Here is a 27,563-nt window from a genome sequence, read left to right as displayed (position 1 = left end):
GATATGAACCATTCCTGTGACACTAGTTATAGATTCCGATGGTTCATTTCAGGTTTACTGTATCCCTTGGACATTCTTATTGACGATGAAACACAGAAATTGCATCGGAATTAAATAGAAAAGGCACAATACCGACTTCAGTACGAGAAGACTGACTCTTCCAACTGTCTACGTTTCGAACCATTCCTGTGACACTAGTTATAGATTCCGATGCTTCACTTCAGTTTACTGTATCCCTCTGACCTTCTTATTGACGATGAAACACAGAAATTGCATCGGAATTAAATACAAAAGGCACAATGCTAACTTAACTACAAGAAGACTGACTCTTCTTACTGACTATGATTTGAACCATTCCTGCGACACTAGTTATAGATTCCGATGCTTAACTTCAGGATAACTGTATCCCACTGACCTTCTTAGTGACGATGAAACACAGAAATTGCATCGAAATTAAATACAAAAGGCACAATGCCGACTTAGGTACAAGAAGACTGACTCTTCTTACTGACTATGTTTTGAACCATTCCTGTGACACTAGTTATAGATTCCGATGCTTCACTCCAGGTTTACTGTATCCCTTGGACCTTCATATTGACGATGAAACACAGAAATTGCATGGGAAGTAAATACAAAAGGCACAATGCCGACTTAACTACAATAAGACTGACTCTTCTTCTGCCTATGCTTTGAACCATTCCTGTGTCACTGGTTATAGATTTTGATGCTTCACTTCACGTTTACTGTATCCCTTGGACCTTCTTATTGACGATTAAACACAGAAATTGCATCGGAATTAAATACAAAAGGCACAATGCCGACTTAAGTACAAAAGACTGACTCTTCTAACTGACTATGTTTTGAACCATTCCTGTGACACTAGTTATAGATTCCGATGCTTCACTTCAGGTTTACTGTATCCCTCTGACCTTCTTATTGACGATGAAACACAGAAATTGCATCGGAATTAAATAAATAATGCACAATGTCGACTTAAGAACAATAAGACTGACTCTTCTTACTGTCTATGCTTTGAACCATTCCTGTGACACTAGTTACAGATTCAGATGCTTCACTCCAGGTTTACTGTATCCCTTGGACCTTCTTATTTACGATGAAACACAGAAATTGCATCGGAATTAAATACAAAAGGCACAATGCGGACTTAAGTACAAGAAGACTGGCTCTTCTTACTGACTATGCTTTGAACCATTCCTGTGACACTAGTTATTGATTCCGATGCTTCACTTCAGTTTCACTGTATCCCTTGGACCTTCTTACTGACGATGAAACCCAGAAATTGCATCGGAATTAAATAGAAAAGGCCAAATGCCGGCTTAAGTACAAGAAGACTGACTCTTCCCACTGTCTATGATTTGAACCATTCCTGTGACAATAGTTATAGATTCCGATGCTTCACTTCAGGTTTACTATATCCTTCTGCCCTTCCTATTGACGATGAAACACAGAAATTGCATCGGAATTAAATACAAAAGCATGATGCCGACTTAAGTACAAGAAGACGGACTCTTCTTACTGACTATGTTTTGAACCATCCTGTGACACTAGTTATAGATTCCGATGCTTCACTTCAGGTTTACTGTATCCCTTGGACATTCCTATTGACGATGAGACACAGATATCGCATCGGAATTAAATAGAAAAAGCACAATGCCGACTTAAGTACAAAAAGACTGACTCTTCCTACTCTCTATATTTTGAACCATTCCTGTGACACTAGTTTGTTATTCCGAAGCTTCACTTGACGTTTACTGTATCCCTCGGACCTTCTTATGGACGGTGAAACACAGAAATTGCATCGGAATAAAATACAAAAGGCACAATGCCGACTTAAGTACAAGAAGACTGAATCTCCCAACTCTCTATGTTTTGTACCAATCCTGTGACACTAGATATAGTTCCCGATGCTTCACTTCAGGTTTACTGTATCCCTCTGACCATCTTATTGACGATGAAAAACAGAAATTGCATCGGAATGAAATAGAGAAGGTACAAGACCGACTTAAGTACAAGAAGACTGACTCATCCTACTGTCTATGTTTTGAACCATTCCTGTGACACTAGTTATAGATTCCGATGCTTAACTTCAGGATAACTGTATCCCACTGACCTTCTTAGTGACGATGAAACACAGAAATTGCATCGAAATTAAATACAAAAGGCACAATGCCGACTTAGGTACAAGAAGACTGAGTCTTCTTACTGACTATGTTTTGAACCATTCCTGTGACACTAGTTATAGATTCCGATGCTTCACTCCAGGTTTACTGTATCCCTTGGACCTTCATATTGACGATGAAACACAGAAATTGCATCGAAATTAAATACAAAAGGCACAATGCCGACTTAACTACAATAAGACTGACTCTTCTTCTGCCTATGCTTTGAACCATTCATGTGTCACTGGTTATAGATTTTGATGCTTCACTTCACGTTTACTGTATCCCTTGGACCTTCTTATTGACGATGAAACACAGAAATTGCATCGGAATTAAATAAAAAAAAGGCACAATGCCGACTTAAGTACAAAAGACTGACTCTTCTAACTGACTATGTTTTGAACCATTCCTGTGACACTAGTTATATATTCCGATGCTTCACTTCAGGTTTACTGTTTCCGTCTGACCTTCTTATTGACGATGAAACACAGAAATTGCATCGGAATTAAATAAATAATGCACAATGTCGACTTAAGGACAATAAGACTGACTCTTCTTACTGTCTATGCTTTGAACCATTCCTGTGACACTAGTTACAGATTCAGATGCTTCACTCCAGGTTTACTGTATCCCATGGACCTTCTTATTTACGATGTAACACAGAAATTGCATCGGAATTAAATACAAAAGGCACAATGCCGACTTAAGTACAAGAAGACTGGCTCTTCTTACTGACTATGCTTTGAACCATTCCTGTGACACTAGTTATAGATTCCGATGCTTCACTTCAGTTTCACTGTATCCCTTGGACCTTCTTACTGACGATGAAACCCAGAAATTGCATCGGAATTAAATAGAAAAGGCCAAATGCCGGCTTAAGTACAAGAAGACTGACTCTTCCCACTGTCTATGATTTGAACCATTCCTGTGACAATAGTTATAGATTCTGATGCTTCAGTTCAGGTTTACTGTATCCTTCTGCCCTTCTTATTGACGATGAAACACAGAAATTGCATCGGAATTAAATACAAAAGCATGATGCCGACTTAAGTACAAGGAGACGGACTCTTCTTACTGACTATGTTTTGAACCATCCTGTGACACTAGTTATAGATTCCATTGCTTCACTTCAGGTTTACTGTATCCCTTGGACATTCCTATTGACGATGAGACACAGATATTGCATCGGAATTAAATAGAAAAAGCACAATGCCGACTTAAGTACAAAAAGACTGACGCTTCCTACTCTCTATATTTTGAACCATTCCTGTGACACTAGTTTGTTATTCCGATGCTTCACTTGCCGTTTACTGTAACCCTCGGACCTTCTTCTGGACGGTGAAACACAGAAATTGCATCGGAATAAAATACAAAAGGCACAATGCCGACTTAAGTACATGAAGACTGAATCTCCCAACTCTCTATGTTTTGTACCAATCCTGTGACACTAGATATAGTTTCCGATGCTTCACTTCAGGTTTACTGTATCCCTCTGACCATGTTATTGACGATGAAAAACAGAAATTGCATCGGAATGAAATAGAGAAGGTACAATACCGACTTAAGTACAAGAAGACTGACTCATCCTACTGTCTATGTTTTGAACCATTCCTGTGACACTAGTTATAGATTCCGATGCTTCACTTCAGGTTTACTGTATCCCTTGGACCTTCTTATTAACGATGAAACACACAAATTGCATCGGAATTACATAAAAAAGGCACAATGCCGACTTAAGTACAAGAAAACTGACTCTTCTTACTGAATATGTTTTGAACCAATCCTGTGACACTAGTTATGGATTCCGATGCTTCACTTCAGGTTTACTGTATCCCTCTGACCTTGTTATTGATGATGAATCACAGAAATTGCATCGGAATTAAATACAATAGGCACAACGCAGACTTAAGTACATGTAGACTGACTTTTCCTAATGTCTATGTTTTGAACCATTCCTGTGACACTAGTTACAGATTCTGATGGCTCATTTCAGGTATACTGTATCCCTTGGACCTCCTTAATGACGATGAAACACAGAAATTGCATCGGAATTAAATACAAATGCACAATGCCGAATTTAGTACAAGAAGACTGACTCTTCCAACTGTCTACGTTATGAACCACTCCTGTGACACTAGTTATAGATTCCGATGCCTCACTTAAGATTTACTGTATCCCTGTGACCTTCGTATTGACGATGAAACACAGAAATTGCATCGGAATTAAATAGAAAAGGTACAATGCCGACTTAACTACAAGAAGACTGACTCTTCTTACTGACTATGTTTTGAACCATTCCTGTGACACTAGTTATAGATTCCGATGCTTAACTTCAGGATATCTGTATCCCACTGACCTTCTTAGTGACGATGAAACACAGAAATTGCATCGTAATTAAATACAAAAGGCACATTGCCGACTTAAATACAAGAAGACTGACTCTTCTAACTGACTATGTCTTGAACCATTCCTGTGACACTAGTTATAGATTCTGATGCTTCACTTCAGGTTTACTGTATCCCTTGGACCTTCTTATTGGCGATGAAACACAAAAATTGCATCGGAATTAAATACAAAAAGCACAATGCCGAATTAAGTACAAGAAGACTGACTCATCTTACTGTCTATGTTTTGAACCATTCCTGTGACACTAGTTATAGATTCCGATGCTTCAGTCCAGGGTTACTGTATCTCTTGGACCTTCATATTGACGATGAAACACAGAAATTGCATCGGAATTAAATACAACAAAGCACAATGCCGACTTAAGTACAAGAAGACTGACTCTACTTACTGAATATGTTTTGAACCATTCCTGTGACACAAGTTATAGATTCCGATGCTTCACTTCACATTTACTGTATCCCTCTGACCTTCTAATTGACGATAAAACACAGAAATTACATCGGAATTAAATGCATAAGGCGCAATGCCGACTTAAGTACAAGAAGACTGACTCTTCTTACTGACTATGTTTTGAACCATTCCTGTGACACTAGTCATAGATTCCGATGCTTCACTCTAGGTTTACTGTATCCCTTGGACATACTTATTGACGATGAAACACAGAAATTGCATCGGAATTAAATAAAAAATGCACAATGCCGACTTAAGTACAAGAAGACTGACTCTTCTTACTGTCTATCTTTTGAACCATTCCTGTGACACTAGTTACAGATTTCGATGCTTCACTCCAGGTTTACTGTATCCCTTGGACCTTTATATTGACGATGAAACACAGAAATTGCATCGGAATTAAATACAAAAGGCACAATGCCGACTTAAGTACAAGAAGACTGGCCCTTGTTACTGCCTATGCTTTGAACCATTCCTGTGACACTAGTTATAGACTCCGAAGCTTCACTTCAGTTTCACTGTATCCCTTGGGCCTTCTAATTGACGATGAAACACACAAATTGCATCGGAATAAAATACAAAATTCACAATGCCGACTTAAGTACAAGAAGACTGACTCTTCTTACTGCCTATGATTTGAACCATTCCTGTGACACTAGTTACAGATTCCGATGCTTCACTCCAGGTTTAGTGTCTCCATTGGACCTTCTTATTGACGATGAAACACAGAAATTGCATCGGATTTAAATACAAAAGGCACAATGCCAACTTAAGTACAAGAAGACTGGCTCTTCTTACTGACTATGCTTTGAACCATTCCTGTGACACTAGTTGAAAATTCCGATGCTTCACTTCAGGTTCACTGTAACCCTTGCACCTACTTATTGACGATGAAACACAGAAATTGCATCGGAATTAAATAGAAAATGCACAATGCCGACATAAGTACAAGAAGACGGACTCTTCTTACTGACTATGTATTGAACCATTCCTGTGACACTAGTTATGGATTCCGATGCTTCGCTTCAGGTTTACTGTATCCCTCTGACCTTCTTATTGACGATAAAACACAGGAATTGCATCGGAATTAAATACAAAAGGCACAATACCGACTTAAGTACTAGAAGACTGACTCTTCTTACTGTCAATGTTTTGAACCATTCCTGTGACACTAGTTATAGATTCCGATGCTTCACTCCAGGTTTAATGTATCCCTTGGACCATCCTATCGACGATGAGACACAGAAATCGCATCGGAATTAAATAGAAAAAGCACAATGCCGACTTAAGTTCAAGAAGACTGACTCTTCCTACTGTCTATGTTGTGAACCATTCCTGTGACACCAGTTTTTTATTCCGATGCATAACTTAAGGTTTACTGTATCCCTCTGACCTTCTTATTGACGATGAAACACAAAAATTGCATCGGAATTAAATAGAAACAGCACAATGCCGACTTAACTACAAGAAGACAGACTCTTCTTACTGACTATTTTTTGAACCATTCCTGTGACACTAGTTATAGATTCCGATGCTTAATTTCAGGATTACTGTATACAACTGACATTCTTAGTGACGATGAAACACAGAAATTGCATCGGAATTAAATACAAAAGGCACAATGCCGACTTAAGTACAAAATGACCGACTCTTCTTACTGTCTATGTTTTGAACCATCCCTGTGACACTAGTTATGGATTCCGATGCTTCACTCCAGGTTCACTGTATCCCTTGGACCTTCTTATTGACGATGAAACAGCGAAATTGATCATAATTAAATAGAAAAGGCACAATGAGAACTTAAGTACAAGAAGACTGATTCTTCTTATTGACTATGTTTTGAACCATTCCTGTAACACTAGTCATAGATTCCGATGCTTAACTTCACGATTACTGTATCCCTCTGACCTTCTTATTGACGATGAAACACAGAAATTGCATCGGAATTAAATACATAAGGCACAATGCCGACATAAGTACAAGAAGACTGACTCCTCTTACTGCCTATGTTTTGAACCATCCCTGTGACACTAGTTATGGATTCCGATGCTTCACTCCATGTTCACTGTATCCCTTGGACCTTCTTATTGACGATGAGACACAGAAATTGCATCGGAATTAAATACAATAGGCTCAATGCCGACTAAAGTACAAGAAGACTGACTCTTCGTACTGTCTATGTTTTGAACCATTCCTGTGACACTAGTCATAGATTCCGATGCTTCACTTCAGGTTTACTGTATCCCTGTTACCTTCGTATTGACTATGAAACACAGATATTGCTTCGGAATTAAATACAAAAGTCACAATACCGACTTAAGTACGAGAAGACTGACTCTTCTTACTGACTATGTTTTTAACCATTCCTGTGACACTAGTCATAGATTCCGATGCTTAACTTCAGGATTACAATATCCCTCTGACCTTTTTATTGACGATGAAACACAGAAATTGCATCGGCCTTAAATACATAAGGCACAATGCCGACTTAAGTACAAGAAGACTGATTCTTCTTACTGTCTATGTTTTGAACCATCCCTGTGACACTAGTTATAGATTCCGATGCTTCACTCCAGGTTTACTGTATGCCTTGGACCATCTTGTTGACGATGAAACACTGAAATTGCATCAGAATTAAATAGAAAATGCACAATGATGACTTAAGTACAAGAAGACAGACTCTTCTTACTGATTATTTTTTGAACCATTCATGTGACGCTAGTTATAGTTTCCGATGCTTCCCTTCAGGTTTACTGTATCCCTTGGACCTTCTTATTGACGATGAAACACAGAAATTGCATCGGAATTAAATACAAAAAACACAATGCCGACTTAAGTACAAGAAGACTGACTCTTCTTACTGACTATGTTTTGAACCATTCCTGTGACACTAGTTATAGATTCCGATGCTTCACTTCAGGTTTACTGTATCCCTCTGACCCTCTTATTGACGATGAAACACAGAAATTGCATCGGAATTAAATACAAATGGCACAATGCCGAATTGAGTACAAGAAGATTGACTCTTCTTACTGTCTATGTTTTGAACCATTCCTGTGACCCTAGTTATGGACTCCGATGCTTCACTCCAGGTTTACTGTATCCCTTGGACCTTCTTATTGACGATGAAACACAGAAATTGCATCGGAATTAAATTCAAAAGGTATAATGCCGAATGAAGTAAAAGAAATCTGACTCTTCTTACTGTCTATGTTCTGAACCATTAATGTGACACCAGTTATTGATTACGATGCTTCACTCGAGGTTTACTGTATTCCTTGGACCTTCTTATTGACGATGGAACACAGAAATTGCATCATAATTAAATAGGAAAGGCACAATGACAACTTAAGTACAAGAAGACTGACTCCTTTTACTGACTATGTTTTGAACCATTCCTGTGACACTAGGTATAGGTTCCGATGCTTCACTTCAGGATTACTGTATCCCTTGGACCTTCCTATTGACGATGAGAAACAGAATTCGCATCGAAATTAAATAGAAGAAGCACAATGCTGACTTAAGTGCAAAAAGACTGACTCTTCCTACTCTCTATGTTTTGAACCATTCCTGTGACACTAGTTTTTTATTCCAATGCTTCACTTGAGGTTTACTGTATCCCTCGGTCCTTCTTATGGACGATGAAACAGAGAAATAGCATCGTAATAATATACAAAAGGCACAATGCCGACTTAAGTACAAGAAGACCGAAACTTCCAAATCTCTATGTTTTGAAACATTCCTATGACACTAGTCATCGAATCCGATGCTTCTCTTCAGGTTTACTGTATCCCTCTGACCTTCTTATTGACGATGAAACACAGAAATTGCATTGGAATTAAATAGAAAAGGCACAATACCGAGTTAAGTACAAGAAGACTGACTCTTCCTACTGTCTATGCTTTGTACTATTCCTGTGACACTAGTTATAGATTCCGTTGCTTCACTTCAGGTTTACTGTATCCCTTCGACCTTCTTATTAACGATGAAACACACAAATTGCATCGGAATTAAATACAAAAGGCACAATGCGGACTTAAGTACAAGAAGACTGTCTCTTCCTACTGACTATGTTTTGAACCATTCCTGTGACACTAGTTATAGATTCCGATGCTTCACTTCAGGTTTACTGTATCCCTCTGAGCTTCTTATTGACGATGAATCACAGAAATTGCATCGGAATTAAATTCAAAAGGCACAAAGGAGACATAAGTACATGTAGACTGACTTTTCGTAATGTCTAGGATATGAACCATTCCTGTGACACTAGTTATAGATTCCGATGGTTCATTTCAGGTTTATTGTATCCCTTGGACATTCTTATTGACGATGAAACACAGAAATTGCATCGGAATTAAATACAAAAGGCACAATGGCGACTTAAGTACAAGAAGACTGACTCTTCCAACTGTCTACGTTTCGAACCATTCCTGTGACACTAGTTATAGATTCCGATGCTTCACTTCAGGTTTACTGTATCCCTCTGACCTTCTTATTGACGATGAAACACAGAAATTGCATCGGATTTAAATATAAAAGGCACTATGCCGACTTAACTACAAGAAGACTGACTCTTCTTACTGACTATGTTTTGAACCATTCCTGCGACACTTGTTATAGATTCCGATGCTCAACTTCAGGATAACTGTATCCCACTGACCTTCTTAGTGGCGATGAAACACAGAAATTGCATCGAATTTAAATACAAAAGGCACAATGCCGACTTAGGTACAAGAAGACTGACTCTTCTTACTGACTATGTTTTGAACCATTCCTGTGACACTAGTTATAGATTCTGATGCTTCTCTTCAGGTTTACTGTATTTCTTGGACCTTCTTATTGGCGATGAAACACAGAAATTGCATCGGAATTAAATACAAAAGGCACAATGCCGACTTAAGTACAAGAAGACTGAAACTTCCAAATCTCTATGTTTTGAAACATTCCTATGACACTAGTCATCGAATCCGATGCTTCTCTTCAGGTTTACTGTATCCCTCTGACCTTCTTATTGACGATGAAACACAGAAATTGCATTGGAATTAAATAGAAAAGGCACAATACCGAGTTAAGTACAAAAAGACTGACTCATCTTACTGTCTATGTTTGAACCATTCCTGTGACACTAGTTATAGATTCCGATGCTTCACTCCAGGTTTACTGTATCCCTTGGACTTTCATATTGACGATGAAACACAAAAATTGCATAGGAAATAAATACAAAAGGCACAATGCCGACTTAACTACAATAAGACTGACTCTTCTTCTGTCTATGTTTTGAACCATTCCTGTGTCACTGGTTATAGATTTCGATGCTTCACTTCACGTTTACTGTATCCCTTGGACCTTCTCATTGACGATGAAACACAGAAATTGCATCGGAATTAAATACAAAAGGCACAATGCCGACTTAAGTACAAAAGACAGACTCTTCTTACTGACTATGTTTTGAACCATTCCTGTGACACTAGATATAGATTACGATGCTTCACTCAAGGTTTACTCAACCCTTTAGACCTTCTTAATGACGATGAAACACTGAAATTGCATCGGAATTAAATAAATAATGCACAATGCCGACTTAAGAACAATAAGACTGACTCTTATTACTGTCTATGCTTTGAACCATTCCTGTGACACTAGTTATAGATTCCGATGCTTCACTTCAGGTTTACTGTATCCCTCTGAGCTTCTTATTGACGATCAATCACAGAAATTGCATCGGAATTAAATACAAAAGGCACAAAGGAGACATAAGTACATGTAGACTGACTTTTCCTAATGTCTATGCTATGAACCATTCCTGTGACACTAGTTATAGATTCCGATGGTTCATTTCAGGTTTACTGTATCCCTTGGACATTCTTATTGACGATGAAACACAGAAATTGCATCGGAATTAAATACAAAAGTCACAATGCCGACTTAAGTACAAGAAGACTGACTCTTCCACCTGTCTACGTTTCGAACCATTCCTGTGACACTAGTTATAGATTCCGATGCTTCACTTCAGGTTTACTGTGTCCCTCTGACCTTCTTATTGACGATAAAACACAGAAATTGCATCGGAATTAAATACAAAAGGCACAATGCCGACTTAACTACAAGAAGACTGACTCTTCTTACTGACTATGTTTTGAACCATTCCTGCGACACTAGTTATAGATTCCGATGCTTAACTTCAGGATAACTGTATCCCACTGACCTTCTTAGTGACGATGAAACAGAAATTGCATCGAAATTAAATATAAAAGGCACAATGCCGACTTAGGTACAAGAAGACTGACTCTTCTTACTGACTATGATTTGAACCATTCCTGTGACACTAGTTATAGATTCTGATGCTTCTCTTCAGGTTTACTGTATCCCTTGGACCTTCTTATTGGCGATGAAACACAGAAAGAGCATCGGAATTAAATACAAAGGCACAATGCCGACTTAAGCACAAGAAGACTGACTCATCTTACTGTCTATGTTTGAACCATTCCTGTGACACTAGTTATAGATTCCGATGCTTCGCTCCAGGTTTACTGTATCCCTTGGACCTTCATATTGACGATGAAACACAGAAATTGCATCGGAATTAAATACAAAGGGCACAATGCCGACTTCACTACAATAAGACTGACTCTTCTTCTGTCTATGTTTTGAACCATTCCTGTGTCACTGGTTATAGATTTGGATGCTTCACTTCTCGTTTACTGTATCCCTTGGGCCTTCTTATTGACGATGAAACACAGAAATTGCATCGGAATTAAATAAATAATGCACAATGCCGACTTAAGAACAATAAGACTGACTCTTATTACTGTCTATGTTTTGAACCATTCCTGTGACACTAGTTACAGATTCAGATGCTTCACTCCAGGTTTACTGTATCCCTTGGACCTTCTTATTTACGATGAAACACAGAAATTGCATCGGAATTAAATACAAAAGGCACAATGCCGACTTAAGTACAAAAGACAGACTCTTCTTACTGACTATGCTTTGAACCATTCCTGTGACACTAGATATAGATTACGATGCTTCACTCAAGGTTTACTCAATCCCTTAGACCTTCTTATTGACGATGAAACACAGAAATTGCATCGGAATTAAATAAATAATGCACAATGCCGACTTAAGAACAATAAGACTGACTCTTATTACTGTCTATGTTTTGAACCATTCCTGTGACACTAGTTACAGATTCAGATGCTTCACTCCAGGTTTACTGAATCCCTTGGACCTTCTTATTGGCGATGAAACACAGAAAGAGCATCGGAATTAAATACAAAGGCACAATGCCGACTTAAGCACAAGAAGACTGACTCATCTTACTGTCTATGTTTGAACCATTCCTGTGACACTAGTTATAGATTCCGATGCTTCACTCCAGGTTTACTGTATCCCTTGGACCTTCATATTGACGATGAAACACAGAAATTGCATCGGAATTAAATACAAAAGGCACAATGCAGACTTAAGTACAAGAAGACTGGCTCTTCTTACTGACGATGCTTTGAACCATTCCTGTGACACTAGTTATAGATTCCGATGCTTCAATTCAGTTTCACTGTATCCCTTGGACCTTCTTATTGACGATGAAACACAGAAATTGCATCGGAATTAAAAAGAAAAGGCACAATGCCGACTTAAGTACAAGAAGACGGACTCTTCTTACTGACTATGCTTTGAACCATTCCTGTGACACTAGTTATAGATTCCGATGCTTCACTTCAGTTTCACTGTATCCCTTGGACCTTCTACTGACGATGAAACCCAGAAATTGCATCGGAATTAAATAGAAAAGGCCCAATGCCGGCTTAAGTACAAGAAGACTGATTCTTCCTACAGTCTATGATTTGAACCATTCCTGTGACACTAGTTATAGATTCCGATGCTTCACTTCAGGTTTACTGTATCCTTCTGCCCTTCTTATTGACGATGAAACACAGAAATTGCATCGGAATTAAATATAAAAGGCACAATGCCGACTTAAGTACAAGAAGACTGACTCTTCCTACTGCCTATGATTTGAACCATTCCTGTGACACTAGTTACAGATTCCGATGCTTCACTCCAGGTTTAGTGTCTCCATTGGACCTTCTTATTGACGATGAAACACAGAAATTGCATCGGATTTAAATACAAAAGGCACAATGCCAACTTAAGTACAAGAAGACTGGCTCTTCTTACTGACTATGCTTTGAACCATTCCTGTGACACTAGTTGAAAATTCCGATGCATCACTTCAGGTTCACTGTAACCCTTGGACCTACTTATTGACGATGAAACACAGAAATTGCATCGGAATTAAATAGAAAATGCACAATGCCGACATAAGTACAAGAAGACGGACTCTTCTTACTGACTATGTATTGAACCATTCCTGTGACACTAGTTATGGATTCCGATGCTTCGCTTCAGGTTTACTGTATCCCTCTGACCTTCTTATTGACGATAAAACACAGAAATTGCATCGGAATTAAATACAAAAGGCACAATACCGATTTAAGTACTAGAAGACTGACTCTTCTTACTGTCAATGTTTTGAACCATTCCTGTGACACTAGTTATAGATTCTGATGCTTCTCTTCAGGTTTACTGTATCCCTTGGACATTCTTATTGACGATGAAACACAGAAATTGCATCATAATTAAATAGAAAAGGCACAATGACAACTTAAGTACAAGAAGACTGACTCCTTTTACTGACTATGTTTTGAACCATTCCTGTGACACTAGGTATAGGTTCCGATGCTTCACTTCAGGATTACTGTAGTCCTTGGACCTTCCTATTGACGATGAGAAACAGAATTCGCATCGAAATTAAATAGGAGAAGCACAATGCTGACTTAAGTACAAAAAGACTGACTCTTCCTACTCTCTATGTTTTGAACCATTCCTGTGACACTAGTTTTTTATTCCAATGCTTCACTTGAGGTTTACTGTATCCCTCGGTCCTTCTTATGGACGATGAAACACAGAAATAGCATCGTAATAATATACAAAAGGCACAATGCCGACTTAAGTACAAGAAGACTGAAAATTCCAACTCTCTATGTTTTGAAACATTCCTATGACTCTAGTCATCGAATCCGATGCTTCTCTTCAGGTTTACTGTATCCCTCTGACCTTCTTATTGACGATGAAACACAGAAATTGCATTGGAATTAAATAGAAAAGGCACAATACCGAGTTAAGTACAAGAAGACTGACTCTTCCTACTGTCTATGCTTTGTACTATTCCTGTGACACTAGTTATAGATTCCGATGCTTCACTTCAGGTTTACTGTATCCCTTCGACCTTCTTATTAACGATGAAACACACAAATTGCATCGGAATTAAATACAAAAGGCACAATGCGGACTTAAGTACAAGAAGACTGTCTCTTCCTACTGACTATGTTTTGAACCATTCCTGTGACACTAGTTATAGATTCCGATGCTTCACTTCAGGTTTACTGTATCCCTCTGAGCTTCTTATTGACGATGAATCACAGAAATTGCATCGGAATTAAATACAAAAGGCACAAAGGAGACATAAGTACATGTAGACTGACTTTTCGTAATGTCTATTATATGAACCATTCCTGTGACACTAGTTATAGATTCCGATGGTTCATTTCAGGTTTATTGTATCCCTTGGACATTCTTATTGACGATGAAACACAGAAATTGCATCGGAATTAAATACAAAAGGCACAATGGCGACTTAAGTACAAGAAGACTGACTCTTCCAACTGTCTACGTTTCGAACCATTCCTGTGACACTAGTTATAGATTCCGATGCTTCACTTCAGGTTTACTGTATCCCTCTGACCTTCTTATTGACGATGAAACACAGAAATTGCATCGGATTTAAATATAAAAGGCACTATGCCGACTTAACTACAAGAAGACTGACTCTTCTTACTGACTATGTTTTGAACCATTCCTGCGACACTTGTTATAGATTCCGATGCTCAACTTCAGGATAACTGTATCCCACTGACCTTCTTAGTGGCGATGAAACACAGAAATTGCATCGAATTTAAATACAAAAGGCACAATGCCGACTTAGGTACAAGAAGACTGACTCTTCTTACTGACTATGTTTTGAACCATTCCTGTGACACTAGTTATAGATTCTGATGCTTCTCTTCAGGTTTACTGTATTTCTTGGACCTTCTTATTGGCGATGAAACACAGAAAGAGCACCGGAATTAAATACAAAGGCACAATGCCGACTTAAGCACAAGAAGACTGACTCATCTTACTGTCTATGTTTGAACCATTCCTGTGACACTAGTTATAGATTCCGATGCTTCACTCCAGGTTTACTGTATCCCTTGGACTTTCATATTGACGATGAAACACAAAAATTGCATAGGAATTAAATACAAAAGGCACAATGCCGACTTAACTACAATAAGACTGACTCTTCTTCTGTCTATGTTTTGAACCATTCCTGTGCCACTGGTTATAGATTTCGATGCTTCACTTCACGTTTACTGTATCCCTTGGACCTTCTTATTGACGATGAAACACAGAAATAGCATCGGAATTAAATACAAAAGGCACAATGCCGACTTAAGTACAAAAGACAGACTCTTCTTACTGACTATGTTTTGAACCATTCCTGTGACACTAGATATAGATTACGATGCTTCACTCAAGGTTTACTCAACCCTTTAGACCTTCTTAATGACGATGAAACACTGAAATTGCATCGGAATTAAATAAATAATGCACAATGCCGACTTAAGAACAATAAGACTGACTCTTATTACTGTCTATGCTTTGAACCATTCCTGTGACACTAGTTATAGATTCCGATGCTTCACTTCAGGTTTACTGTATCCCTCTGAGCTTCTTATTGACGATCAATCACAGAAATTGCATCGGAATTAAATACAAAAGGCACAAAGGAGACATAAGTACATGTAGACTGACTTTTCCTAATGTCTATGATATGAACCATTCCTGTGACACTAGTTATAGATTCCGATGGTTCATTTCAGGTTTACTGTATCCCTTGGACATTCTTATTGAAGATGAAACACAGAAATTGCATCGGAATTAAATACAAAAGTCACAATGCCGACTTAAGTACAAGAAGACTGACTCTTCCACCTGTCTACGTTTCGAACCATTCCTGTGACACTAGTTATAGATTCCGATGCTTCACTTCAGGTTTACTGTGTCCCTCTGACCTTCTTATTGACGATAAAACACAGAAATTGCATCGGAATTAAATACAAAAGGCACAATGCCGACTTAACTACAAGAAGACTGACTCTTCTTACTGACTATGTTTTGAACCATTCCTGCGACACTAGTTATAGATTCCGATGCTTAACTTCAGGATAACTGTATCCCACTGACCTTCTTAGTGACGATGAAACAGAAATTGCATCGAAATTAAATATAAAAGGCACAATGCCGACTTAGGTACAAGAAGACTGACTCTTCTTACTGACTATGATTTGAACCATTCCTGTGACACTAGTTATAAATTCTGATGCTTCTCTTCAGGTTTACTGTATCCCTTGGACCTTCTTATTGGCGATGAAACACAGAAAGAGCATCGGAATTAAATACAAAGGCACAATGCCGACTTAAGCACAAGAAGACTGACTCATCTTACTGTCTATGTTTGAACCATTCCTGTGACACTAGTTATAGATTCCGATGCTTCACTCCAGGTTTACTGTATCCCTTGGACCTTCATATTGACGATGAAACACAGAAATTGCATCGGAATTAAATACAAAGGGCACAATGCCGACTTAACTACAATAAGACTGACTCTTCTTCTGTCTATGTTTTGAACCATTCCTGTGTCACTGGTTATAGTTTTCGATGCTTCTCTTCACGTTTACTGCATCCCTTGGGCCTTCTTATTGACGATGAAACACAGAAATTGCATCGGAATTAAATAAATAATGCACAATGCCGACTTAAGAACAATAAGACTGACTCTTATTACTGTCTATGTTTTGAACCATTCCTGTGACACTAGTTACAGATTCAGATGCTTCACTCCAGGTTTACTGTATCCCTTGGACCTTCTTATTTACGATGAAACACAGAAATTGCATCGGAATTAAATACAAAAGGCACAATGCCGACTTAAGTACAAAAGACAGACTCTTCTTACTGACTATGTTTTGAACCATTCCTGTGACACTAGATATAGATTACGATGCTTCACTCAAGGTTTACTCAATCCCTTAGACCTTCTTATTGACGATGAAACACAGAAATTGCATCGGAATTAAATAAATAATGCACAATGCCGACTTAAGAACAATAAGACTGACTCTTATTACTGTCTATGTTTTGAACCATTCCTGTGACACTAGTTACAGATTCAGATGCTTCACTCCAGGTTTACTGTATCCCTTGGACCTTCTTATTTACGATGAAACACAGAAATTGCATCGGAATTAAATACAAAAGGCACAATGCCGACTTAAGTACAAGAAGACTGGCTCTTCTTACTGACTATGCTTTGAACCATTCCTGTGACACTAGTTATAGATTCCGATGCTTCAATTCAGTTTCACTGTATCCCTTGGACCTTCTTATTGACGATGAAACACAGAAATTGCATCGGAATTAAAAAGAAAAGGCACAATGCCGACTTAAGTACAAGAGGACGGACTCTTCTTACTGACTATGCTTTGAACCATTCCTGTGACACTAGTTATAGATTCCGATGCTTCACTTCAGTTTCACTGTATCCCTTGGACCTTCTACTGACGATGAAACCCAGAAATTGCATCGGAATTAAATAGAAAAGGCCCAATGCCGGCTTAAGTACAAGAAGACTGATTCTTCCTACAGTCTATGATTTGAACCATTCCTGTGACACTAGTTATAGATTCCGATGCTTCACTTCAGGTTTACTGTATCCTTCTGCCCTTCTTATTGACGATGAAACACAGAAATTGCATCGGAATTAAATATAAAAGGCACAATGCCGACTTAAGTACAAGAAGACTGACCCTGCTTACTGTCTATGTTTTGAACCATTAATGTGATACTAGTTATAAATTCTGAGGCTTCACTTCAGGTTTACTGTATCCCTTGGACATTCCTATTGACGATGAGACACAGATATCGCATCGGAATTAAATACAAAAGCACAATGCCAACTTAAGTACAAGAAGACGGACTCTTCTTCCTGATTATGTTTTGAACCATTCCTGTGACACTAGTTTGTTATTCCGATGCTTCACTTGACGTTTACTGTATCCCTCGGACCTTCTTATGGACGGTGAAACACAGAAATTGCATCGGAATAAAATACAAAAGGCACAATCCCGACTTAAGTACAAGAAGACTGAATCTCCCAACTCTCTATGTTTTGTACCAATCCTATGTCACTAGATATAGTTTCCGATGCTTCACTTCAGGTTTACTGTATCCCTCTGACCATCTTATTGACGATGAAAAACAGAAATTGCATCGGAATTAAATAGAGAAGGTACAATACCGACTTAAGTACAAGAAGACTGACTCATCCTACTGTCTATGATTTGAACCATTCCTGTGACACTAGTTATAGATTCCGATGCTTCACTTCAGGTTTACTGTATCCCTTGGACCTTCTTATTAACGATGAAACACACAAATTGCATCGGAATTAAATAGAAAAGGCACAATGCCGACTTAACTACAAGAAGACTGACTCTTCTTACTGACTATGCTTTGAACCATTCCTGTGACAATAGTTATAGATTCCGATGCTTCACTTCAGGTTTACTGTATCCCTCCGACCTTCTTATTGACGATGAATCACAGAAATTGCATCGGAATTAAATACAAAAGGCACAAAGCAGACTTAAGTACATGTAGACTGACTTTTCCTAATGTCTATGTTTTGAACCATTCCTGTGACACTAGTTATAGATTCCGATGGTTCATTTCTGGTATACTGTATCCCTGTGACCTTCGTACTGACGATGAAACACAGAAATTGCATCGGAATTAAATAGAAAAGGCACAATGGCGACTTAACTACAAGAAGACTGACTCTTCTTACTGACTATGTTTTGAACCATTCCTGTGACAATAGTTATAGATTCCGATGCTTAACTTCAGGATAACTGTATCCCACTGACCTTCTTAGTGACGATGAAACACAGAAATTGCATCGGAATTAAATACAAAAGGCACATTGCCGACTTAAGTACAAGAAGACTGACTCTTCTTACTGACTGTGTTTTGAACCATTCCTGTGACACTAGTTATAGATTCCGATGCTTAATTTCAGGATTACTGTATTCCACTGACATTCTTAGTGACGATGAAACACAGAAATTGCATCGGAATTAAATACAAAAAGCACAATGCCAACTGAAGTACAAGAATACTGACTCATCTTACTGTCTATGTTTTGAACCGTCCCTGTGACACTAGTTATTGATTCCGATGCTTCACTCCAGGTTTACTGTATCCCTTGGACCTTCTTACTGACGATGAAACACAGAAATTGCAATGGAATTAAATACAAAAGGCACAATGCCGACTTAAGTAAAAGAAGTCTGACTCTTCTTACTGTCTATGTTTTGAACCATTCCTGTGACGCTAGTTATAGTTTCCGATGCTTCACTTCAGGTTTAATGTATCCTTGGACCTTCTTATTGACGTTGAAACACAGAAATTGCATCGGAATTAAATAGAAAAGCCACAATGCCGACTTAAGTACAAGAATACTGACTCATCTTACTGTCTATGTTTTGAACCGTCCCTGTGACACTAGTTATTGATTCCGATGCTTCACTCCAGGTTTACTGTATCCCTTGGACCTTCTTATTGACGATGAAACACAGAAATTGCATGGGAATTAAATACAAAAAGCACAATGCCGACTTAAGTCAAAGAAGACTGACTCTTCTTACTGACTATGTTTTGAACCATTCCTGTGACACTAGTTATAGATTCCGATGCTTCACTTCAGGTTTACTGTATCCTTCTGACCCTCTTGTTGACGATGAAACACAGAAATTGCTTCGGAATTAAATACAAATGGCTTAATGCCGAATTGAGTACAAGAAGATTGACTCTTCTTACTGTCTATGTTTTTAACCATTCCTGTGACACTAGTATTGGACTCCGATGCTTCACTCCAGGTAAACTGTATCCCTTGGACCTTCTTATTGACGATGAATCAGAGAAATTGCATCATAATTAAATTGAAAAGGCACAATGATAACTTAAGTACAAGAAAACTTACTCTTCTTACTGACTATGTTTTGAACCATTCCTGTGACACTAGTCATAGATTCCGATGCTTAACTTCAGGATTACTGTATCCCTCTGACCTTCTTATTGACGATGAAACACAGAAATTGCATCGGAATTAAATACAAAAGGCACAATGCCGACTTAAGTACAAGAAGACTGACTCTTCTTACTGTCTATGTTTTGAACCGACCCTGTGACACTAGTTATGGATTCCGATGCTTCACTCCGAGTTCACTGTATCCCTTGGACTTCTTATTGACGATGAAACACAGAAATTGCATCATAATTAAATAGAAAAGGCACAATGATAACTGAAGTACAAGAAGACTGACTCTTCTTACTGACTATGCTTTGAGCCATTCCTGTGACACTAGTCATAGATTCCGATGCTTCACTTCAGGATTACTGTATCCCTCTGACCGTCGTATTGACGAAGAAACACAGAAATTGCATCGGAATTAAATACAAAAGGCACAATGCCGACTTAAGTACATGTAGACTGACTTTTCCTACTGTCTATGTTTTGAACCATTCCTGTGACACTTGTTATAGATTCCGATGGTTCATTTCTGGTTTACTGTATCCCTTGGACCTTCTTATTGACGATGAAACACAGACATTGCATCGGAATTAAATGCAAAAGGCACAATGCCGACTTAAGTACAAGAAGACTGACTCTTCCAACTGTCTATGTTTTGAACAATTCCTGTGACACTAGTTATAGATTCCGATGCTTCACTTCAGGTTTACTTTATCCCTCTGACCGTCGTATTGACGAAGAAACACAGAAATTGCATCGGAATTAAATAGAAAAGGCACAATGCCGACTTAAGTACTAGAAGACTGTCTCTTCCTACTGTCTATGTTTTGAACCATTCCTGTGATACTAGTTATAGATTCCGATGCTTCACTTCAGGTTTACTGTATCCCTTGGACTTTCTTATTGACGATGAAACACAGAAATTGCATCGGAATTAAATACAAAAGGCACAATGCCGACTTAACTACAAGAAGACTGACTCTTCTTACTGACTATGCTTTGAACCATTCCTGTGACTCTAGTTATAGATTCCGATGCTTAACTTCATGATTACTGTATCCCTCTGACCTTCTTAGTGACGATGAAACACAGAAATTGCATCGGAATTAAATACAAAAAGCACAATGCCGACTTAAGTACATGAAAACTCACTCATCTTACTATCTATGTTTTGAACCGTCCCTGTGACGCTAGTTATAGATTCCGCTGCTTCACTACAGGTTTACTGTATCCCTTGGACCTTCTTATTAACGATGAAACACAGAAATTGCATCGGAATTAAATACAAAAGGGACAATACCGACTTAAGTACAAGAAGACTGACTCTTCTTACTGACTATGATTTGAACCATTCCTGTGACACTAGTCATAGATTCCGATGCTTAACTTCAGGATTTCTGTATCCCTCTGACCGTCTTATTGACGATGAAACACAGAAATTGTATCGGAATTAAATACAAAAGGCACAATGCCGACTTAAGTACAAGAAGACTGACTCTTCTTACTGTCTATGTTTTGAACCATCCCTGTGACACTAGTTATAGATTCCGATGCTTCACTCCAGGTTTACTGTATCCCTTGGACCTTCTTATTGACGATGAAGCACAGAAATTGTATCGGAATTAAATACAAAACTCACAATGCCGACTTAAGTACCAGATGTCTGACTCTTCTTACTGACTATGTTTTGAACCATTCCTGTGACACTAGTTATAAATTCCGTTGCTTCACTTCAGGTTTACTGTATCCCTTGGACCTTCTTATTGACGATGAAACACAGAAATTGCATCGGAATTAAATACAAAAGGCACAATGCAGAATTAAGTACAAAAAGACTGACTCTTCTTACTGTCTATGTTTTGAAACATTTCTGTGACACTAGTTATAGATTCCGATGCTTCACTCCAGGTTCACTGTATCCCTTGGACCTTCTTATTGACGATGAAACACAGAAATTGCATCGGAATTAAATACAATAGGCTCAATGCCGACTAAAGTACAAGAAGACTGACTCTTCCTACTGTCTATGTTTTGAACCATTCCTGTGACACTAGTCATAGATTCCGATGCTTCACTTCAGGTTTACTGTATCCCTCTTACCTTCGTATTGACTATGAAACACAGAAATTGCATCGGTATTATATACAAAAGGCACAATACCGACTTAAGTACAAGAAGACTGACTCTTCTTACTGACTATGTTTTTTTTAACCATTCCTGTGACACTAGTCATAGATTCCGATGCTTCACTTCAGGTTTACTGTATCCCTCTTACCTTCGTATTGACTATGAAACACAGAAATTGCATCGGAATTAAATACAAAAGGCACAATGCCGACTTAAGTACAAGAAGACTGACTCTTCTTACAGTCTATGTTTTGAACCATGAATGTGACACTAGTTATGGATTCCGATGCTTCACTCCAGGTTCACTGTATCCCTTGGACCATCTTATTGACGATGAAACACAGAAATTGCATCAGAATTAAATAGAAAATGCACAATGATGACTTAAGTACAAGAAGACTGACTCTTCTTACTGATTATTCGTTGAACCGTCCCTGTGACGCTAGTTATAGTTTCCAATGCTTCAGTTCAGGTTTACTGTATCCCTTGGACGTTCGTATTGACGTCGAAACACAGAAATTGCGTCGGAATTAAATAGAAAAGGCACAATGCCGCCTTAAGTACAAGAATACTGACTCATCTTACTGTCTATGTTTTGAACCATCCCTGTGACACTAGTTATAGATTCCGATGCTTCACTTCAGGTTTACTGTATCCCTCTGACCCTCTTATTGAAGATGAAACACAGAAATTGCATCGGAATTAAATACAAATGGCACAATGCCGAATTGAGTACAAGAAGATTGACTCTTCTTACTGTCTATGTTTTGAACCATTCCTGTGACACTAGTTATGGAGTCCGATGCTTCACTCCAGGTTTACTGTATCCCTTGAACCTTCTTATTGACGATGAAACACAGAAATTGCATCGGAATTAAATACAAAAGGCACAATGCCGACTTAAGTACATGTAGACTGACTTTTCCTACTGTCTATGTTTTGAACCATTCCTATGACACTTGTTATAGATTCCGATGGTACATTTCTGGTTTACTATATCCCTTGGACCTTCTTATTGACGATTAAACACAGAAATTGCATCGGAATTTAATACAAATGGCACAATGCCGACTTAAGTACAAGAAGACTGACTCTTCTTACAGTCTATGTTTTGAACCATCAATGTGACACTAGTTATGGATTCCGATGCATCACTCCAGGTTCACTGTATCCCTTGGACCTTCTTATTGACTATGAAACACAGAAATTGCGTCGGAATTAAATACAATAGGCTCAATGCCGACTAAAGTACAAGAAGACTGACTCTTCCTACTGTCTATGTTTTGAACCATTCCTGTGACACTAGTCATAGATTCCGATGCTTCACTTCAGGTTTACTGTATTCCTCTCACCTTCGTATTGACTATGAAACACAGAAATTGCATCGGAATTAAATACAAAAGGTAAAATACCAACTTAAGTACAAGAAGACTGACTCTTCTTACTGACTATGTTTTTAACCATTCCTGTGACACTAGTCATAGATTCCGATGCTTAACTTGAGGATTACTGTATCCCTCTGACCTTTTTATTGACGATGAAACACAGAAATTGCATCGGCCTTAAATACAAAAGGCACAATGCCGACTTAAGTACAAGAAGACTGACTCTTCTTACTGTCTATGTTTTGGACCATCCCTGTGACACTAGTTATAGATTCCGATGCTTCACTCCAGGTTTACTGTATGCTTCGGACCATCTTATTGACGTTGAAACACAGAAATTGCGTCGGAATTAAATAGAAAAGGCACAATGCCGACTTAAGTACAAGAATACTGACTCATCTTACTATCTATGTTTTGAAACATCCCTGTGACACTAGTTATTGATTCCGATGCTTCACTCCAGGTTTACTGTATCCCTTGGACCTTCTTATTGACGATGAAACACAGAAATTGCAGCGGAATTAAATACAAAAAGCACAATGCCGACTTAAGTACAAGAAGACTGACTCTTCTTACTGACTATGTTTTGAACCTTTCCTGTGACACTAGTTATAGATTCCGATGCTTCACTTCAGGTTAACTGTATCCCTCTGACCCTCTTATTGACGATGAAACACAGAAATTGCATCGGAATTAAACACAAATGGCACAATGCCGATTTGAGTACAAGAAGATTGACTATTCTTACTGTCTATGTTTTGAACCATTCCTGTGACACTAGTTATGGACTCCGATGCTTCACTCCAGGTTTACTGTATCCCTTGGACCTTCTTATTGACGATGAAAAACATAAAATTACATCGGAATTAAATTGAAAAGGTACAATGACGAATGAAGTAAAAGAAGTCTGACTCTTCTTACTGTCTATGTTTTGAACCATTAATGTGACACTAGTTATAGATTACGATGCTTCACTCCAGGTTTACTGTATTCCTTGGACCTTCTTATTGACGATGAAACAGAGAAATTGCATCATAATTAAATTGAAAAGGCACAATGATAATTAAGTACAAGAAGACTGACTCTTCTTACTGACTATGTTTTGAACCATTCCTGTGACACTAGTCATAGTTTCCGATGCTTCTCTTTAGGATTACTGTATCCCTCTGACCTTCTTATTGACGATGAAACACAGAAATTGCATCGGAATTAATTACAAAAGGCACAATGCCGACTTAAGTACATGTAGATTGACTTTTCCTACTGTCTATGCTTTGAACCATTCCTGTGACACTTGTTATAGAATCCGATGGTTCATTTCTGGTTTACTGTATCCCTTGGACCTTCTTATTGACGATGAAACACAGATATTGCATCGGAATTATATACAAAAGGCACAATGCCGACTTAAGTACAAGAAGACTGACTCTTCCAACTGTCTATGTTTTGAACAATTCCTGTGACACTAGTTATAGATTCCGATGCTTCACTTCAGGTTTACTTTATCCCTCGGACCGTCGTATTGACGAAGAAACACAGAAATTGCATCGGAATTAAATAGAAAAGGCACAATGCCGACTTAAGTACTAGAAGACTGTCTCTTCCTACTGTCTATGTTTTGAACCATTCCTGTGATACTAGTTATAGATTCCGATGCTTCACTTCAGGTTTACTGTATCCCTTGGACTTTCTTATTGACGATGAAACACAGAAATTGCATCGGAATTAAATACAAAAGGCACAATGCCGACTTAACTACAAGAAGACAGACTCTTCTTACTGACTATGCTTTGAACCATTCCTGTGACTCTAGTTATAGATTCCGATGCTTAACTTCATGATTACTGTATCCCTCTGACCTTCTTAGTGACGATGAAACACAGAAATTGCATCGGAATTAAATACAAAAAGCACAATGCCGACTTACGTACATGAAAACTGACTCATCTTACTATCTATGTTTTGAACCGTCCCTGTGACGCTAGTTATAGATTCCGCTGCTTCACTACAGGTTTACTGTATCCCTTGGACCTTCTTATTAACGATGAAACACAGAAATTGCATCGGAATGAAATACAAAAGGGACAATACCGACTTAAGTACATGAAGACTAACTCTTCTTACTGACTATGATTTGAACCATTCCTGTGACACTAGTTATAGATTCCGATGCTTCACTCCAGGTTTACTGTATCCCTTGGACCTTCTTATTGACGATGAAGCACAGAAATTGTATCGGAATTAAATACAAAACTCACAATGCCGACTTAAGTACCAGATGTCTGACTCTTCTTACTGACTATGTTTTGAACCATTCCTGTGACACTAGTTATAAATTCCGTTGCTTCACTTCAGGTTTACTGTATCCCTTGGACCTTCTTATTGACGATGAAACACAGAAATTGCGTCGGAATTTAATACAAAAGGCACAATGCAGAATTAAGTACAAAAAGACTGACTCTTCTTACTGTCTATGTTTTGAACCATTCCTGTGACACTAGTTATAGATTCCGATGCTTCACTCCAGGTTCACTGTATCCCTTGGACCTTCTTATTGACGATGAAACACAGAAATTGCATCGGAATTAAATACAATAGGCTCAATGCCGACTAAAGTACAAGAAGACTGACTCTTCCTACTGTCTATGTTTTGAACCATTCCTGTGAGAGTAGTCATAGATTCCGATGCTTCACTTCAGGTTTACTGTATCCCTCTTACCTTCGTATTGACTATGAAACACAGAAATTGCATCGGTATTATATACAAAAGGCACAATACCGACTTAAGTACAAGAAGACTGACTCTTCTTACTGACTATGTTTTTAACCATTCCTGTGACACTAGTCATAGATTCCGATGCTTAACTTCAGGATTACTGCATCCCTCTGACCTTTTTATTGACGATGAAACACAGAAATTGCATCGGCCTTAAATACAAAAGGCACAATGCCGACTTAAGTACAAGAAGACTGACTCTTCTTACAGTCTATCTTTTGAACCATCAATGTGACACTAGTTATGGATTCCGATGCTTCACTCCAGGTTCACTGTATCCCTTGGACCATCTTATTGACGATGAAACACAGAAATTGCATCAGAATTAAATAGAAAATGCACAATGATGACTTAAGTACAAGAAGACTGACTCTTCTTACTGATTATTCGTTGAACCATCCCTGTGACGCTAGTTATAGTTTCCGATGCTTCAGTTCAGGTTTACTGTATCCCTTGGACGTTCTTATTGACGTTGAAACACAGAAATTGCGTCGGAATTAAATAGAAAAGGCACAATGCCGCCTTAAGTACAAGAATACTGACTCATCTTACTGTCTATGTTTTGAACCATCCCTGTGACACTAGTTATAGATTCCGATGCTTCACTTCAGGTTTACTGTATCCCTCTGACCCTCTTATTGACGATGAAACACAGAAATTGCATCGGAATTAAATACAAATGGCACAATGCCGAATTGAGTACAAGAAGATTGACTCTTCTTACTGTCTATGTTTTGAACCATTCCTGTGACACTAGTTATGGACTCCGATGCTTCACTCCAGGTTTACTGTATCCCTTGAACCTTCTTATTGACGATGAAACACAGAAATTGCATCGGAATTAAATACAAAAGGCACAATGCCGACTTAAGTACATGTAGACTGACATTTCCTACTGTCTATGTTTTGAACCATTCCTATGACACTTGTTATAGATTCCGATTGTTCATTTCTGGTTTACTATATCCCTTGGACCT

The sequence above is a fragment of the Schistocerca serialis genome, chromosome 2 (genome assembly GCF_023864345.2).
Source record: "Schistocerca serialis cubense isolate TAMUIC-IGC-003099 chromosome 2, iqSchSeri2.2, whole genome shotgun sequence".
NCBI classification, from domain to species: domain Eukaryota; kingdom Metazoa; phylum Arthropoda; class Insecta; order Orthoptera; family Acrididae; genus Schistocerca; species Schistocerca serialis.
Note: the sequence above shows the minus strand (reverse complement) of the source record.